A 20,432-nucleotide genomic window follows, 5' to 3' on the forward strand; every position below is an offset into this window, starting at 1 on the left:
TTAAAATACTACTAATGGTGTATAAAGCCAATCTTTCTCTGGTTGAACTGGGAAATATCGAAGCACAACTCACAGCAACATTCAGTTTTCCAAATGTAATTGGAGCAGTCAGCTGCACACACATTGCTATCACAACGGCACAAGACAAGTTACATCAGCCTGAGATGAATCACCAAAAGAATGAGCTGACATTACATCATCTGTAGCAGGAGAACCTATAAAAACAGCAGCTCCGCACAGTCGTAGGTGTTTTATTTAACTAGTGCGGCAAAAGGCAAACAGTTCTTTTAAGGATAGTGTGTTACGTCAAACAACCATGTAAAGAGAAAAGAATCTATACATTGACTTTGATATCTGACCACTTCTTTATTTCAGGCTTGCTTATACCACTGCTTAAGCCAACAAATAAAAAAGTTTTTCCTTGCCTCCACTTTGCATTCACTGAAATTCTTCTTCTTTCCAGGCTTCTAACAAACCACTGAATTGAAGGGGCTATTTATATTGATTTACATATTTAAATATGCAAAATTCTGGGAGGAGTTGGGGTGGGGCTGTAGGCACATGCACACACGTTAAATTTCATGCTTGTTGGGTTTTGTAAAGGGGAAGTGCGTGGTTTTATGCATCTGGATTTTTTTGTGCATACGCATATTTCCGGTTTTGTCCATGCACCATGTTTTAGTGTGAATTCTACACACAGCATTATAGATGAGGCCCCTGATCTGCTGCGACTCAATTGCGTAAATGTCAGCTTGTAACTCCTTGATTTTTTTTCCCCCTTGGTTCAGGATGGATGGGAAAGGGTGGGAATGGGAGGGTTGGGTTACTCTGTGTGCCATGTTCGTTTATTGATATACAGTATATCCTGTCAATTTGTCTTTATTTAATAAAATGTTGATCACAAAAAACACAGTTTCCGTTTCCTCTAAAGTGGAAAGACAAGCCACCAGAGGGCGACTGACATCACTCTCGTATGATCGCCACGAGCTCCACCTCTTCCAGTTTCTAGGATGTATAATCAACTCAGTGCTCATTGTCGAACCTGCTTTAGTGAAGAACGGAGCTGTGAACCAAAGTACACCTCAACATGATTCAAGAGTCATCACAATATGATAATCATCGCAACTAACCTTTTATTTGTTTATTTCAAGCCAGGGCATCCTGGCAGAGACACAACACTTTTTCTTCGTCCCTTTTGCAACAGCAACTCACAGCATTATCATGAAAACAAAATGGTAGTAAGTATGAAAAATGAGCAACAAATCAAAAGTAAAAACGGCACAGAAGAACACATGGTTTCTTAAACCCTGACAACCTTGATTTTGAAGCCGCCTGACTTACTGTACTCAACAACAGAATTGTTCCTTACAAAATCAGCCATTCTGAGATTTGCTGCATTGCTCTGTTACATTTGCACTACTCAAGATGAGACAGGAGATGTAGAAGAATTATTTATTCTGTATGAATTTCTTTTAACATTTAGGTAAAGCTGAAATGACACTCTATATCAAGCAGCAGACTTTGATAATACTCGCATAAATATTCATAGAAATAATAACACTTGTTGTCAGCTGAGGGAACTCACAGTCCACAAAACGAAATGTTGCAGGACCAACCCTTTTAAAATATACAATGTCCCCAAAATAAACAAGTGCACAATGCTGTGTAAGGGTACAACAAAATAAAGACTAGCAAAGCAACAATAAATTCAGGCCGGTTCAATACTCTGTCGAGCGGTCAATATTTGGACAGGAGCTTTGTTCGGCAGTCAGCTCTCTCCAGAATGACGCCGTTTTATAGCGGAGGGATCCGGAAGGAGCAGAATTAATTTCAAATCTGTGGGTGGTTTCTCAGGCCTGTGGGAGAAAAGGAGATGATATCATCTGTGACAGCACCCCCTTGGGTCCCGGAGTGGTAGTGCTTACATCAGGTGAGCCTGGCACGGCAAACCTCAGAACGAACATGAGAAATTCTACTACTGGATGGGCTCCATGTGTCCTACACCAAATCAAGTCTGCTGATTTGAAATCTGAAGTCAGATTTTGTTTATTACTTCAGGGTCTTAAGTTTGGCAAAAAAGTAAATTGTGTACAATGCAGAACTAGTTTCTGCCCCACACGCTAACCCTACCCCTATAGATATCAGAATAAGAGTATTAGAAAAGATGGTTAGGAGACCCATGTGAGTATTCTACCTCCTCGTGGTATGGGTTGGGTACAAAATAACTAAATGAGTGCTATTTCAATAAGAACAGGCAGGCCAATATCACAAATGTTAACAACTTGTCCTCAGAGAGGAAATAAAAGGTGTAAAGTTAAGGGGGGAAGTGGAAAGGGGCCTAGCGGAAAAAGGCAAAGCAGAGTGGGATGTGCAGATGTTCACTGAGTGTGAGTGGGAATATCAAAGAGATGAGTTTTTGAAGGACACCCATCGTCCACAGCTAAAAAAAAAAACCTAACCCTGCCCCGAATCTCACTGTATGATGCCAGGCTGACATATTCATAACAGCAAAACCAAAGAAAATATGCTGAAATTAAATATTTATGTTTCAAAAGATTCACCTTAAGCTCAATGTAGTACTGATTAAAAGGGCTTTTGTGATTTGGTCGTAGTCGCCCATTTCAGAAACTGTACTCATCTATGCTGTTGGAGTTGAGGTGACCTTGTTATCTTGTTTCTGTAATAGAAGTGTCTTGATGGAATCTCTCTCCATATTCCTCATTTACGTCACCCAAATTTGGTGGGAAAGAAAATCAAGATGCAATTTTAGTCTTACAGAAATAACAAACTTGTTTTGTTGCAGGCACTGCCTGCCTTTTGCCAATCAAAGTTAAGAGTGAGGCCCTCCAGGGGTCAGTGCTATTTGTAATATATATATAAATAGGAACAGAAGTAACAAACTGGTTAAGTCTGCAGATGATACCAAGATAGGTGGATTGGCAGGTAATTGATAATCTGTTGAATTATTATAGAGGGACTTGGGCAGCGTACAGATTTATAGCAGATAACGTTTAATGTCAGGAAGTAAAAATGTGAGGTTTGAATACACAATGGGAGGCCAGAAAATCAAGAGTCCACCTAATGAGAAGGATTTAGGATTCATAGTGGACTCTAAGCTATCGACTTCCTGACAATGTTCAGAAGTCATTAAGAAGGCTAACAGAATGTGAGGTTATATAGCGCCCTGATGTGTGGAGTACAAGGAGGTTATTCTCAAGCTTTATAACTCACTGGTGAGGCCTCATCTGGAGTCCTGGGTGCACTTTTGGTCTCCAGGGTACAAAAAGGACATAGCAGCACTGGAAAAAGTCCAGAGAAGAACGACAAGGCTGGTTCCAGGACTACAGGGGATGAATTATGAGGAAAGATTTAAAGAGCTGAGCCTTTACAGTTCAAGCAAAAGAAAAGTTAAAAGGTGATTGGAGTGAATAAAATTATGACAGTAATTAGTCCAGTGTATCGAGATGGTTACTGTAAAATGAGTTCATCAACAACACAAGTACACAGTTGGAAACTTGTTAAGGGTAAATTTCATAAAAACATTAGGATGTTTTTCTTCACAAAGAGAGCTACAGACACTTGGAATAAGTGACCAAGTAGTGTGGCAGACAGCAGGACTTTAGGGTTCTTCAAAACTCAACTTGATGTTATTTTAGAAGAATTAAGTGGATTGGACTGGCAAGCTTTGGGCTGAATGGCCTCTTCTCATCTGGATTGTTCTAATGTTGTAATCACTACATAAACTCAGAATAACACGCAGTGCAGTTAACATGAGCTGATCTCCAATTTGACATCTAAAATAATACATGTAAGCAATTGTCGCTCTCTTTGTCAGGTTCTTGTGCTGAACAAGTGGAGTATATTAACCACAAATGTAACAAAAACTGTCCAGATAGTTGACGCAGCTGTACCTAGTCAGTTTAAGTTTAAAATGGAAACACTTGTCCACAACACCTTAGCAAGCTCCCAGCATGCTCTTAGTCCCCCTCACCTTATATGGTTACTGCTGACATCTGCTGACTGATGTGGCCAGACGTGTCCAAAAAGATCCAGCTGCAGAGCCAGAACACCATACGTCACCACAGGTCTACGCCAGAAGTTAATAGGACAGAAGTTAAGGTTAAAGGTTAGTCTGGTTAGTGTGTAGGATAAATGGTTAAGGTTAGGGGTTCATTTTGTTAAGGTTAGAGTTTGGTGTGGTTGGTGTGTCAATCAATTTGATTTGTGACAACCTATAAAAGTTTATTACCAAACTGCTAGTGCAGACATGCGGTGACACCATTTCTGCCTGGAAACTGTTGGCGTAGACCTGTGGTAACATATGGTGCTATTATTCTGCAGGTCAATACGTCAACAGTCATGAATGCATGACTCCAGGAATATTGTAAGAGCATTTACATTCACTTCAATCACCTGATTATTCACAGCAACATGGTTTCTAAAATGCCATGTAAACCCTTATTCCGGTTAGAGAAGCTGAGTTACTGGTCTGTGAGAAATCTGATTAACACACGTACATTTCTCTGTGACTAACTTAGTTATTTGGCTGTCCAAACTGGGTAACAGTTGAGGAATTTGTGGTCCTTGAATGCCCATTTCTGTATTTATCAATAGAGCCTGATGACCCCAACTCTCTTGGTTCACTGACAAAATGTCTTACTTGTTTTTCAAAATGGATGAGCAGTAATTTTCTCAAACTTAATAAGGAGAAAACAGAAATTTTAGTGATTGGCAAAAATGGATATAATGAGGGTAAGTAGAAATAAACTAGATGCATTAGGCTTAAAAGTCAAGATAGAGGTAAATTTATTGACTCTGATCTAATTTTAAATCACATATTAATCAGATTACTAGGACAGCATTTTTTCACTTAAGAAATATAGCAAAAATTAGATCTTTTATAACTTTGCAAGATGCAGATAAATCAGTTCACACTTTTGTTTTTAGTCAGCTAGATTAATGCAACACACTCCTCTCAGGACCACCCAAAAAAGACATCAATCGACTGTAACGAGTGCAGAATGCAGCTGCCAGAATCTTAACTAGGAAAAGAAAATCCAAGCACATCTCTCCGGTTTTGATGTCACTACATTGGTTACCTGTGTCATTTAGAATTGTCTTTAAAATACTGCTTATGGTTTACAAAGCCTTAAATAATCTGCTCCATTTTATATGTCAGAATGTCTTTCACCTTACACTCCAAATCGTAACCTTAGATCTTCAAATGAGTGTCTGCTTAGAATTCCTAGAGATAAACTTAAAAGAAGTGGTGAGGCAGGCGGCCTTCTGCTGTTATGCACCTACAATCTGGAATAGCTTACCCATAGAAATTTGCCAGGCTAAGACAGTGGAGCACTTTAAAAAAATGCTAAAAACTCATTACTTTAACATGGCTTTCTCATAGCCTCATTTTAGTCTAACCCTGATATTCTGCATATGCATTTTATTATTTTTATTATTCTTGGTGGCTCCGAAATCCGTACTAACCCCTACTTTTTCTCCTGTTCTTTTTCCACTTCTCTATGGTGTGATCTTCACCACCACCACCTGATCAAACCATCGTGCTGTCCCTACATCGATGGATTAAAGGCCAGAGGTCCACATGACCATCATCATCAAACTCTTCAATGTGAAGCCTGAAAACCATGAGGCCTGATTGAGGTCATTTATGATAGGTAGAATGCCTAGTGGGTGCTGGGTGGTCTCGTGGCCTTGGAACCCCTGCAGATTTTGTTTTTTTCTCCAGTCGTTTGGAGTTTTTTTTTTTTTCTGTCCTCCCTGGCCATCGGACCTTACTTTTATTCTATGTTAATTAATAATGCCTAATTTTTACCACGAATCATCAGTGGCTCAGGTCGAGGACGTATGAAGGGGATGGATGTTGTTTACTACACAGAACATAAAAGACTAAACATATCTAGACAACACAATTGCCAAACTGAAGGCAGTATGAATATTATAGGCAGTTTCCCTTAATTCTCAAAATTAAACTCTGATGGATGGTTGGATGTTTCGTCCACCGTTATTGCTAGTTTTGCCATGTGTGCTTTGGGCACATCATTGAGGGATTGGTGATTACAGATTGAGACAAAGGTGACAACAGTCCATCCCTTTAGCCTCTAAGCCATAGCACCTAGTATGGTGCTTGCTGTATGAGCTTATTTTTCAATACTTTGTAAAAGTATTGCGTGATAAGCAACACAGTTGTAGGGATTAGTTAACATGCTGTAATGCATAACACGCATGGGACAACACGAGATTGGCCCCATTCCCTTAAATACAATGGAGAGATTGTGAGAGGCTCCATATTCAGGCTGTATGCTCCCCCAACCCAATAGATGGCAGCAACCCTGGGCTTCAGTACCTCTCCGGAGAACCACAGGGAATGCTGGGAACTGTAGTCCAGTGGGGCAGCCCTGTTGAGGTCCATCCTGCATGGAGTTAAACACCCTACTTTATGGGACTTCCGTATGACCCAGAAGTGCTTCCATTGGGCAATGACCTGGCACCAGAAGTACTCCCAGTGTCTTCAATAAAAGGTACCACACTGGCTTATCCAGCTGAGTCAAAGCTCAGAGAGAAGACAGGTAAGACTCGCCTGGGAGGAGTAGCAGAGAGTAGAAAGAAGAAGAGAGGAGTGTATCATTGTATGGAAGTCTAATGAAAATTTGAATTTTTAACTCTGGACTGTGTTTGTGTTTGGGGCTCTGTGGTGCCCCCTGGTGATCACAATGTATATCCTTAGTTATTACATAACATGATATACCGTTACATTCTCAGATCTGTTTATTCCGTTTCCAGTCTGTGAGGGTCTGAAGCATGCCCTAGCAGCCTTAGACCCACTTACATTGTGGCCAGTTCAGAGCCAGCAATTATTCGTACATACAAATTTTTGGGAAAACCTGAGTGCCTGGAAAAAAACAGACCTGAACACAGAATGAGAACATCCCAACTACACTTCTACATCCGAACCCAAGGCTCCGAAGCATGAGCCATTGTGCTACTCACACAACAAGGTATAATTAATAAAAGAGCAACAGGCGTGGGATTCAACTCCAGGACAGCAGGAGTTATGAGGCAGCATCACTAACCACCGTGCCACCGTCCTCCTTAATTTTCCTGTCATTTCACCTTCTTTTTTAAGTCCGTGTTAAACGAGATGACTAACCCCGTCTATTACCTTTCCACTGGCAGCAATTAGCAGCATCGTCATGTCATGAGACTCCCATGACCTCAGCGTGGTGGGTGGGATGAGTTAATACAACCCTAAAGGGACCCTACTCTGTTACAGCCATTAGCATAACAAGCAATATTGTTTTTTGACTTTTTATTTCCTAGCATATAATTATGGGATGTCTAAGAATGCCAAGTCTGCAATTAGTAATATGTGCTATTGTACTATCAGTCTCTTTTAACCAATAACATTATAATCAACAAGAATTTAACCATCGGTTAGAGAGTATCGTACAAAACAAAGCAAGCAACTGGAGATAAATAAACATGTGCGTATGATCTGGAAATTCTGCTTTACCCGAGGTGTGTCACACATGCCGTCATAACACTGTGACCTACAGGGGACAACTTCCAAACCCAGAATGATGCCCAGTCACACCAACGTTCAAAGATAATAGGAGTTTATTAGAATAAGGTGAGCGTTCCAGGTGGGATAAAATGAAAGGAATATACATAAGGTGAATATATAAGCAAAAACAACAAAACAATTCCCCCTGTGGACGTAAGTGAACACAAAAACAGATTCCTACCTCTTCACCTCGCTCCAGACCTCTGGTCGTTTCGTCTTTCTCCTCCAACCCAGGTGAGATGTTGTCTGTTCTTCTCTCTCTACCTCAAGCTCACCTGGCCAAGGAACTGGAGCTCCTTTTTAAAAAGGGGCCCAGGTGGACCTCTGGGGGTACTGGAAGTACTTTCTGGTTAAAGTTAAGTCCTTCAGAAATATGCCACTGCCCTCTTTAAGAGCCAGGCACCCATAACTGTGTCCCAAGTACAGCAGCGAGCAGGCCCAGAGGACTAAGGCCTGACCTGATGATCTCCTTTAACAGTCTTTATTGTCCAGTGTGGAGCATGGTCTCCTCCAGTCTGCAGACATCCTGGCAGTGGACTGGACCAACTTCTGAACAACTTCATCACATCCCTTCAAGGCAATGATCCTTGCCAACCTTTAATGTCAGTAAATGTAAAGTGTTACACGTAGGAAGTAAAAATGTTAGGTTTGATTACACAACGGGAGGTCTCAAAGTTCATCTTGTGAGAAGGCTTTAGGAGTCGTAGTGAACGCAACACTATCAACTGCCAGACAGTGTTCAGCAGCCATTAAGAAGGCTAACAGAATGTGAGGTTATATAGCGCCTTGATGTGTGCAGTACAAGTGCAAGGAGGTTATGCTCAGGCTTTATAGCTCACTGGTGAGGCCTCATCTGGAGTATGGTGGGCAGGTTTGGGCTTCAGGCTACAAAAAGGACAGAGCAGCACTAGAAAAAGTCCAGCGAAGAGCGACTAGGCTGATTCAAGAGCTACAGTAAGTGGCTAGGAATCCAAGGGAATGCACTAGATTGGTTCAAATCTTATTTCACTAATAGGACTTTTTCAGTCTGTATTTTCCTCTAATGCTCATTTGAAATATGGTGTTCCACAGGGGTCTATTCTGGGTCCTTGTTATTTTCTTTGTATTTGCTACCCCTTGGGTCCATATTTCGCAAATATGGTATTTCATTAATTTTTACGCTGACAATACCCAGATTTATTTTGTTACATTTTCCTTTATAAATAAATTTTAATTTGATTTTGACTTGAGGTGGTTTGAGAATGTTGGTCGGATGCTACTCCCTCATGGGGTGGAATAATTGAAGTGGCCTGGTAGTACCCCTAGCGGTGGGTAGGAGGTAAGGATAGGGTGGCCTAGTCCAACCATCTCAGCATGGATAAGAAGACTGAAAATGATTATATTAACTGAAATAACATACAAACTTCTAGCAGACGTGCACAGCATATTGCAATCCTATCCACTGTCATGGGAGGCCAGAGCCAGTCCTAGCAGCAGTGTGGACAAGGCAGGAAACATTCCTGGACAACTGGGCCTGGGGGTCCCATGCTAATCTATGTATGGTGTGACTTGCTGAGTGGTTGTGTAGGTAGGGGGCCCAGAGTGCACTGCTTTACCCGGGGGCCTATAATGCTGTTAAAATGGCCCTGCTGAACAAGGAACCAGTCTAAAACACAGCCCACTCCTGCACACATTCACACTCACAATGGCTCACTTTACCAACGCCAATCATCTCACCCAACATGGGCCAGACAGACACATGGAGAACATGCAGATTCCAGACTGACAACAGCAGGGCACAGGATTTGAACCTCCAAGAGGTGCAATCATTTTTCAACCAGTCTTGCCCCTTTCCCAGTCGTGATACACTATAGCTCCTTCTGCAGCTCATTCCACCTCCATATGCTTTGCTGCACAAATAGCATGTAGGCTTATCACAGTGCGCAGAGGTCAGCGGAGTGAGGCATTATGATGCAGTGTGCCGGTGGAGGCGTTCGATCGACTGAAGCACCTGTTCTGCGCACTTAAGAAGGAGATGTCACGGAAAGCAAATACTTTCAACCTCTACACTTGTATAAGCCAAGAGTTTTTATACGACCTCACTTCTGAAAATACAGGATCAGTTTAGATTGGTGTTTCTGAAACAGCTTCAAAAATGATTTTATTATAGCAAACAAGAATGCCAACAGATATTGATTAATCGATTAATGATGAATTCTAATTTTACTCTGTGCTGAAATGCGCCGGGCATACTGATATGTAACCTGACAGTCAGTGGGACAGGCACCATAAATCCATGCAATGCCTGGTTGCTTCTTTTTCATTTGATCCTGAACACGTTCACCTTCATTCACGGAATGTGGCCTTAGTGTCCCAGCAAGGAGCAGACATTAGCAGCCTGAAGGCCAACAAATTGTCAGGTGGGAAATTTAAATGGATAATATCCATTTTATATATATATATATATACATATATATATATATATATATATATATATATATATATATATATATATATATTGGGGAGTCAAAATTATTTTAACATTTGAATGGCAGAAACGATTTATTCACAAAACATACTTCATGTGTGCAAGATGATTTACAGGAATGTCTCAACCTGTTCACCATTATGTGCAACACGTACCATAAGTGGCACCTAAATTTTCCACAAAAATTGTATATAAGTATATACATAGCAGTCCCATTTGTGTTAACATAATTTTGACTCACCCTGTACAGTATATATATGGGGGGGGGGGGGGGGGGGGGGGGGCGGAGTCGAGCTTTGCAATCCTGTTTCCGAATTCTTTCTATCGCATATACGTACAAAGTTACAACTATTTTAAATTGCACATGGACTTTATGGACACCCTGTATGTATATATATATATATATATATATATATATATATATATATATATATATATATATATATATATATATATATATATACATATATATATATATATATATATATATACAGTTAGGTCCATAAATATTTGGACAGAGACCACTTTTTTCTAATTTTGGTTCTGTACATTACCACAATGAATTTTAAATGAAACAACTCAGATGCAGTTGAAGTGCAGACTTTCATCTTTAATTCAGTGGGGTGAACAAAACGATTGCATAAAAATGTGAGGCAACTAAAGCATTTTTTTTAACACAATCCCTTCATTTCAGGGGCTCAAAAGTAATTGGACAATTGACTCAAAGGCTATTTCATGGGCAGGTGTGGGCAAGTCCGTCGTTATGTCATTATCAGTTAAGCAGATAAAAGGCATGGAGTTGATTTGAGGTGTGGTGCTTGCATGTGGAAGATTTTGCTGTGAACAGACAACATGCGGTCAAAGGAGCTCTCCATGTAGGTGAAAGAAGCCATCCTTAAGCTGCGAAAACAGAAAAAACCCATCTGAGAAATTGCTACAATATTACGAGTGGCAAAATCTACAGTTTGGTACATCCTGAGAAAGAAAGCAAGCACTGGTGAACTCAGCAACGCAAAAAGACCTGGACATCCACGGAAGACAGCAGTGGTGGATGATCGCAGAATCATTTCCTTGGTGAAGAGAAACCCCTTCACAACAGCCAACCAAGTGAACAACACTCTCCAGGGGGTAGGCGTATCGATATCCAAGTCTACCATAAAGAGAAGACTGCATGAAAGTAAATACAGAGGGTGCACTGCAAGGTGCAAGCCACTCATAACCTTCAAAAATAGAAAGGCTAGATTGGACTTTGCTAAAGAACATCTAAAAAAGCCAGCGCAGTTCTGGAAAAACATTCTTTGGACAGATGAAACCAAGATCATCCTCTACCAGAATGATGGCAAGAAAAAAGTATGGAGAAGGCGTGGAACAGCTCATTATCCAAAGCATACCACATCATCTGTAAAACACGGTGGAGGGAGGCAGTGTGATGGCTTGGGCGTGCATGGCTGCCAGTGGCACTGGGACACTAGTGTTTATTGATTATGTGACACAGGACAGAAGCAGCCAAATTAATTCTGAGGTGTTCAGAGACATACTGTCTGCTCAAATCCAGCTAAATGCAGTCAAATGCAACTGAAAGCCGCTGCAGTAAAGGCCTGGCAGAGCATTAAAAAGGAGGAAACCCAGCATCTGGTGATGTCCATGAGTTCAAGACTTCAGGCTGTCATTGCCTGCAAAGGGTTTTCAACCAATATTAGAAATGAACATTTTATTTCCAGTTATTTAATTTGTCCAATTACTTTTGAGCCCCTGAAATGAATGGATTGTGTTAAAAAAATGCTTTAGTTGCCTCACATTTTTACACAATCGTTTTGAAACAATCGGCCAGAAAAAAAAGACAAAGAGTAGAACAGCTGCTGTACAGGTTTTTAAATGTTCAAAGCGCCGCGTGAGATGCAGATCACACGGCACGGCAGCAGCAGCAGCAAGCCAGCAGAGGATCGAGCAAAGAAGGTAAAAAAAAAAAACTGTATTTGTTTCCCATTGTATCACCAATTAAGAGGGGTTTTCAAAGGAGTGACCAAGTCTCCTTGGGGTGTGTTCAGCCCCCCTCTTCACAACACGAGCAGTAGAGACGCGAAGTGGCTGACGAGCGAAGTGAGCAGGGGGGAACCCCCTACTATATATATATATATATATATATATATATATATATATACACATATATACAGTATATATACAATACAGTATATATACATACAGTATATACAGTATATATATATATATATATATATATATATATATATATATATATATATATATATATATATATATATTGCATAGTTTACTGTGAAATAATGCAAAGAGTACACGCCCTAATTCTGGGCTCATCAGGCATACACACTCACTGCACCCCATCTCGGGGATCAAACCTCGGATGTCAGTGGCAAAGCCTCTTTACGTTGCGCCATGTCGTGTGGTTCATTTATTTGACAGCCTGGAGATAGGGGTAATTAAATTCATGACATTCGTAGTCTGAATCACAATCTGATTGTATGGATGGTTACCTACCAGGTAACGCTTGTTGTTGGTCTGCAAGTTGGCAAACATCCACCATGGTGCCCTCTTCAGTTGCAAGAAGCAGATCATAGAATGTGGCATAGTTTACTGTCGCATACAGCTGAGGCCTATACAGTGGAAGGACCGGGGAGAAAGAATGCTAGCTGGCAGCCCCCCTGGTTTGCAGTGGTGCCTTGGACTCCCACAGAGAACCTTAGGAGTTTGGAGCAGCCCTGTTGGTCTCCATGGACGCCCCCAGGGTCTGCTGCAGGAATGGCTGAGCCCTTTGGTGTGGCAGAAGTGCTGCTGTCAGAAGATCACCGGGTGCCCTATGAAAAGAGCCAGAGTCGAAAGGTGGAGGACAAAGATTGCCAGGAGGAGTGGCAGTGGACTGAGAGAGAGAGAGAGAGAGAGAGAGAGAGAGAGAGAGATATTGAAAAGAAAGGAAAGAAGAGAAGAGTATTTGGTGCTTGTGCTCTAACTGTGCTGTACATGTGGGAAATGGCGGAAGGCGTTTCCCACGAGGAAAAATAAAAAAAAATAAAAGGTGTGTGCTGAACTTGTGTCCTGCGTCTGTCGGTGTCGGGTCTGGGCGGGAGAAGCACCCTCTGCAGGCCACAATATGTAAATGTATGATGTAGTAATGGATATTGCTTTAAGCGCTCTGGTGACTTTGAATTTGAGCTGTAAACTCCAGGCCCCTGGGTTCAGTTATCTCTAGATGTCTTTTAAAATGTACAGAGATAATCCTTAATGAAAACCTGCTCCAGAACACTCTGGACCTCACACTGGGCTGAAGGTTCACCTTCCAATAGAACAGAGCAAAGACAACTAAACAGTGGCTTAGGGACAACTCTGGGAATGTCGCTGAGTGGCTCCCCCAAAGGACATACTTAAACCCAATTGAACATCTCTGGAGAGACCACACATCAGCTGTCCACAGTGGTCCCCCAGACAGAACCTGAGAGGATCTGTAGAGAAGAAAGGCAGGTGTGTGAAGCTCGACGTGTCAAAGCCAAGAAGACTCCAGGCTGGAGCGGCTGCAGAAGGAGCTGCAACTGAGCTCTGAGTGAAAGGTCTGAATATCTGTGTCAATGGAAGATTTCCATTTTTTATATTAAAATGTTTTTTTTAGATTTCTAAAATTCTGCTTTCACTTTATCATTTTGGGGTGTTGAGTGCTGCTTGATGAGGGAAAAATTAACTTTGAAATGCTTTTAGCAAAAGGCTGTAGCTTAACAAAATGTGAAAAAGTGAAGACTTTCTAAAGGAGCTTCATGCATCTGTAAGTGTGTGTAATGGGTATGGCTGTGAGCATCATACCGCCAGTGTAGTCAGAGCTGAGACCACCATCTCTGGATGAACAGGCTGCATGTTCTCCCTGCACTCACACCGATTGTCTCCACAAATTCTCACTTTCTCTTGCATGTTTGAAAGAACTGCAGCTAGAGACTAGAACTTGTCATCGTGTGAGTGACAGTGAGATGAGTTGACTCGTGTCTTACTCCTGTTGTAGGAGATTCCAGGAACATTATGACACTAATAAGACAGCTCCAAAAACATGTCAGTGGATACAAGAATTTGATTAAAAAAAAGAAATGTAATTTAAATTCTGGACAAGGCAGTATTCATTAGTTTGGAAAAATGTACATCTGTTTTAATTAGAAGGTTGATTGTACACTCTTAAAATATAGTCTGCCACTGATGTTCCACAAAGAACCTTTTAGATCTTTTAACAGTGTCCATGAATAGCCATAAATAGCTGATAAGAGACATGTGAAGGACTGGGGCTAGCGCTAATATCTTGCAGTAAGAAGACCAGGGTTTGGGTCCCTGGTCCTCCCTGTGTGGAGTTTGCATGTTCTCCCCGTGTCTGCATTTAAGTTTGAGCTGTGACCTCCAGCCAATTCGGTTCAAATGTATCTATATGTGCAGTTTGAAAAATACAGAGATATCCTTAAAGAAAACCAGCTCCAGAACACTCTGGACCTTAAACTGGGCAGAAGGTTCACCTTCCAACAGAGCAAACCAGAGACAACTCAATGGTGGATTAGGGACAACTCTGGGAATGTTGTTGAGTGCCTCACCCAAAGGCCATACTTAAAAACCCAATTGAACATCAGCTGTCCACCAATGGACCACCCTAGCCAACACCAGACAGAGCTTGAGAGGATCTGTAAAGAAGGAAGATAGATAGATAGATAGATAGATAGATAGATAGATAGATAGATAGATAGATAGATAGATAGATAGATAGATAGATAGATAGATAGATAGATAGATAGATAGATAGATAATGAAAGGCACTCTGGGCCTGTGTGTATATCTCTGTACATATGTGTGTGTTCCTCCTGCAATGGACTGACCTCCTGCCCAGGGGGGTGTTTCCTGCCTTGTCCCATATGCTAGCTGGGTTAGCCTCCAGACCCCCATGACACTTGCTCAAGATTGAGTGGGCCAGAAAATGACATGACATGACAATGGGTTCCTGATTTTACAAGGACTCTTGCTGCATGTAATAACACTGGCTGAATTTCCCCTTTCTGAGTAATAACGTTTATCTAATCTACTCAAAGGCTATGCGTAAGTTCAGGTTTCCTTGGTGTGTTTGTATCCTGCTAAGAAGCCTTCTGTACATTAAAGGTTTCTGTTCCATCCACATATTATGCTCTTAAAAATAAGGCACCAGAGCAGTTCTCCAGAGTGATGCCATAGGAGAACCATTTTAGGTTCCCAAAAGACCTATCCACATGAAGTTTCCAGAAAGAACCTTTAAGTATTTAGATCTATAACAGGTTCCATAACCATATCTAGATAGTTACAGATTTATGAAATACCAATGGCTTATACTTTTAAATAGACTCACACTGACATCGATACCACAGGCTAAGTCCCAGTTTTCTTAATTAATTAGTGTTCTGCTAGATAGCCCGCCATACATTAAAGATTTCTGATTTTTTTCTCCATAAGGGGAACTTTTTTAAAGCACACAGAACCAATTTCATATGCAAAGAATCCTTTCCAGAATAAAATGGTGCTTGGAAAAACAATGGCTCTATGAGGAACCACACAAACCAGTAAAGATCCATAAAGTGCCATTAAACAACCAGGATTTATAAGAGAGATATGACTCTTCAAAGCCTAAAGAATCAACTTCATATATGCAAAGACGCCATCAGAGAATAAAATGGTTCTTTGTCAAACAGTGGTGCACCACACAACCCAGTAAAGTGCCATTACAGAATCATCGTCATAGTAGTAGTAGTAGTAATAATAATAATAATAATTTCTATAGTGCTATTCTAACTTACTGAAAGTGCCTGACGTAATGTGCGGCATTCACTTGGATGATGCGACGGCAGCCATTCTTGCCAGTGCACTCATAACTATTAGGTGACGATCGGGTGAGGGAGATGGACAGCCATTTAGAGACAGGGGATGATTAGTGGGCAATGGTGGGCAGTGTAGCCAGGTGCATCAGAATACACCCCACTCTTTTCGAAAGACGGCCCCTAATCTTACATGGCCACGGAGAGTGAGCACCTCGGCTTTTCCGTTTCACATAGGATGCCATATAAGATAGCGCTTCAGGGTTCTTTACTCGAATCCTGCGGCTTGGCCCCTTTCTATGTGCTATTTGCAGGCTCTCCCCGTGTCTTGTTGTTTTTTTCTCTTGTGTGTGTGTGTGTGTGTGTGTGTGTGTGCGTGTGTGTGTGTGTTTTGCTCTTTTGATTTCTCTAAGTGTCCTGTAACAGATCTCATGACTCGTTCAAACCCGCCTAATGCATTTCACGGACTTGGCCGATTGGGCAAAAAGAGCAAAGCCGTTCAGTGTGGGGCGCCAGTCCGCCTCAGCAGATCTAAAATTGCGGGTTATTTACGCAAACGTGTTCGGGAGGCTAATATTGTGCATCGTTTGCACTTTTTACTTTAGATTGTCTGTCGACCCGGTTTGATAAAAGCACGGAGTCGGCCGCTACATCTGTGCACGTATTTGTATCAAACGACATTTCCAATGTTCACTCTGCTGAAGTTAAATCCGTTTAAAAACTTATATAAATGAACCACAGAGTGCGCTCAAATCTATTAATCTATAAATGTAAATAATCTATTAATCGTATAGCGCTGTTCAAATCTATCTATCCATTTACCGATTTGTCTACAAAACAGTTGGGAATCTTTCCGCAATCGACCAGGTTTTGTGTTCCGCTTATTTTCTTTACTGCCAGCAGTCTTTTTTATTTTCTTCTGAAGACCAACTTGTTTGTTTGCCTGTACGTTGTGCTGGAATGTTCATGTAAAGCGTTTTAGATTATATTGACTATGAGGGAAAGCGATATATTAAAAAGACAACTGTTTAGTGTAGTGCTGTAATGTTGTCACGAACAGAGAGGAAATTAATAATTTACGTAACGTAATGTTTATTCATTTTGGAAGCCCCTGAAATCCAATAGGTGCACCTGAGCCTGTACTGGTAGCATCGGACACAAGACGGCAACCAGAGGCGCCGGTCCACCGCAAGGCAAGGTTTGAATGTTCCGGGCGCGCTCATGTTAGTCCCCTTTCCCTATAAGCACATTTGAAAGAAGTGCTGTTAGTGACAATAAATTGTCACCGTGTGACCTGCGAAGGGTTGACTAGTGTCCCAGTCCGATCTAAAATAACTCGTGGGGAAGTAGTCAGAAAAGTGGAGACGCTTACACAGGCAAAACGTAGAAATGCCGCCCAGATTGTGTCGGGCCGTTCCTTGAACCCAAGACTGTGACCTGATAAGACAGCAGCGCTCACCCGCTAATGAAACAGATAAAAAAAATAAGTCAATTGTACTCCAGACTTGCAAACATGTACATTTTCTTAGAAGACGCTTCACGGAAATACTGATCGGCAAATGCCAGGAAAGTTTTTAACCTTGCAAAACTTTACGATTAACTGTATAACATAATTACGCAAAAAGGGGGGATATTTCGGCACCAGTCAAGCAATATTTGAATGAATTTTCCCTCAAGTGTTTCTCGATCCTTGTTTGATGCGATTGATCATGTCCCGATTAATCCGATCTCTTTTCTTGAATGCAAGGACGAGGAGGACTTAATTCAGAATAAGCCGCAAATGACAATTCGGAGCAAATCGAAGCTCCCTGAACGCGCTCACGATGATCCAATTTGCCTCGATGGCGCAAACTGACAAGTGCGAGTCAAATGCTATGCGATTAAAAATAACAAGCAGAATAAGACTAAAGCGACTCGACTCCAACTATTCACATATCGCGATAAGTGTTACGGTGCGATGTTCTTGAAGAGAAGTCCAAGTACAGAATACAATTTGGATCCTACTTAAATATCGAACGAAAAAGAAAATAAGCACTTAAAATCCAAGCCGCGGTGGTCTCAGAAGCAAAGCCGATAAGCAGTGAACAAATCACTGAAAGCAATTAGTGGGTTCCCCTCGGATATCCAAAAGAACCGAGCGCATATATTTCCAAATAAAAAAAATACAAAACGCAAGGCATACATACCCTTGTAAAAATCGCTTCTTCCAGGACCTTAAACAGTTGTGAGAGATGGCACTCCGATTTAAGATTGGACTCAGAATAAGCGCATCTTGTCCCGGTGTGTAGCACAGCTCCTGTCTTCGGTGGCAGTGCATTACAATAAAGAAGACGGTCTCCTCCGGAACCCTGTGAACCATCGGCGGGCAGCTTCACCACACATCTCTCTCGAGACAAGCAGCCCGACTGTGCAGCAACAGCAGCACATCACGAAACATAAACGCATGCAGCAGACGTCCAGTCCCTGGCCGCAAACTCCCGAGCCGCGCTTTCGAATACATGCCTGGCTTGTTAAATGTTGTTGGTGGACAAGCTGCCCGCGCGCTTCTCTGTGCTCCCGTATTCCAGCGCCGTCACTCCTTCTTTCGTTTGGCGCCCACGATCTTCCAGGTCTCGTATGAGAAGAGTAACTAGAGAGTGTAGCTGATGAAGCAAAAGTCCGGAGTGTCTGGAAAGAATTATGCAGGGTCCGATTTAGAAGCAATGCTGTTCAAAGACGAATGCCGGACAATCTGTTCAGGCTAATGTGGAAAAGTCAGGTTAGCGAGCATATGAGAAAGCGGAAAAAAATTGACAGGACAGATGGGAGACTCGAGACCCCGACAAGTTATTTGTCCATACAAGAACAAAAAAGGTAGTGAATACCGGTGATACACAATATGTAATCACATCCCGAAGTTCAGCTAGTGGGAAATGTTAGTTTTAAAAAGGGTAGCCTGTTTTAGTAGATCGTTTCTTACAAGCCTTCAAATGCCTAACGAAAACGGACCGCTTCTCCAGTGTTTAACGGTCTTGGAGACAGGAAATAAAGCGCCAGGTGTGCGCTGCAACGATGAGGAACTGGGGATGCAATCTTGTCTTATCATCTGATCTCTAAGATATGAAATAAGTCATCGAGATCTCTCGTAGTGAACACGCTTAGCAGGCAGGATACGTGAAGGGTTTCTCTCTGCTTCTTGGGCGAAAAGAACTTTGATCTACACAACTTTTAACTGCCTCAGATTCGCAATAGCATGAGGAGTCTTCGAAGGCGCCGATGTGAACAGAGTCCGCGCTAAGCGGCTGCATCCCAGCCTGCAGTGAAGGAAATAACAAGTCCGAGAGTCGGGCGACCCTCCTCAGTGAAGCGGGGCGGTTCCGCAAATAAGACGCTTCTCTGCAGAACAGGCGCTCGCCTCAGAGACCCGCTCTTCAAAGTGGATCAAAACAGAATCCGTTTAGGATAATCTATCTATCTATCTATCTATCTATCTATCTATCTATCTATCTATCTATCTATCTATCTATCTATCTATCTATCTATCTATCTATCTATCTATCTATCATATACCACCTTTCAGTTCAATTAATGAAATCCAGTTGTGTGGTGTTTGATCTCACCATCTGCATTTTTCTCTAATATTTGTAGTTTAGGTGAAGTGGAGTTGGCTGCTTGTGCACAAATGTGTCTTCTGTTGAAGTGCCATCTATCCAGGGTAAGTTGTTTTGCACCCAATGCTTTCAGGGTAGGTTCAGCACTTTGTTACACTGAATGGGATCGAACATCTATCTATCTATCTATCTATCTATCTATCTATCTATCTATCTATCTATCTATCTATCTATCTATCTATCTATCTATCTATCTATCTATCTATCTATCTATCTATCTATCTATCTATCTATCTATCTATCTATCTATCTATCTATTATATAGTGCCTTTCCTATCTATCTATCTATCTATCTATCTATCTATCTATCTATCTATCTATCTATCTATCTATCTATCTATCTATCTATCTATCTATCTAGAATAACTGCAGACTGTCTGGCATGAGTGGGTATTGGTCTGTACGCAGCTGTTGTCTAAGATGGACTGCTGCCTTTATTCGTGCCCGATGTTGGGCTCTGGCCTCCTATGTGGAACATATATTTGTGGTCTGAACAAATTTACAAAACGGAAGGAATAATAAAGTCAAAACAATAGAAGGGGCTTTGAAAATTCATCCAGCTCTATAAGCATTGTTTTCTCGCCACCCTCAATGTTGGATCAGCTTTTAAAACTTACAAAACTTCCTAAAATCATTAATTTACTCACTACCATAATTAAGTGTGCTGTTTTTTTCTGGTGTTAAAATTCCATATCGCATGCTTCGATACCCCACTGTAATGTTTTTCTTTCTTCCCACAAAGATGGCCGAATTACTACCTCACAGGCCGCCTGCCTGGCTTTCTTGAACCTCCTGATTCCAATGTGTATAATCTGACAGACAGACTCTTATCTACTAAATCTGGGGGTGTTTTGGCTTTTAGATGACACCACGTTTCATTTTCTATGTTTAGTTTTTTTTTT

General features: G+C 41.4%; 1 protein-coding gene across 1 annotated transcript in view; it reads right to left on the reverse strand.

Annotated features, from left to right (window-relative positions):
- htr1d (5-hydroxytryptamine (serotonin) receptor 1D, G protein-coupled) overlaps positions 1-19,157 on the reverse strand; it is an 87,455-nt gene extending 68,298 nt beyond the window's left edge. Inside the window, exon 1 of the mRNA XM_028819080.2 lies at positions 18,067-19,157. The gene's annotated coding sequence lies outside the window, so the exon portion shown is untranslated. The remainder of the gene's footprint in view (positions 1-18,066) is intronic.
- Between the last annotated feature and the right edge of the window lie 1,275 nt (positions 19,158-20,432).

This window comes from Erpetoichthys calabaricus, chromosome 14, assembly GCF_900747795.2.
Source record: "Erpetoichthys calabaricus chromosome 14, fErpCal1.3, whole genome shotgun sequence".
NCBI lineage: Eukaryota > Metazoa > Chordata > Cladistia > Polypteriformes > Polypteridae > Erpetoichthys > Erpetoichthys calabaricus.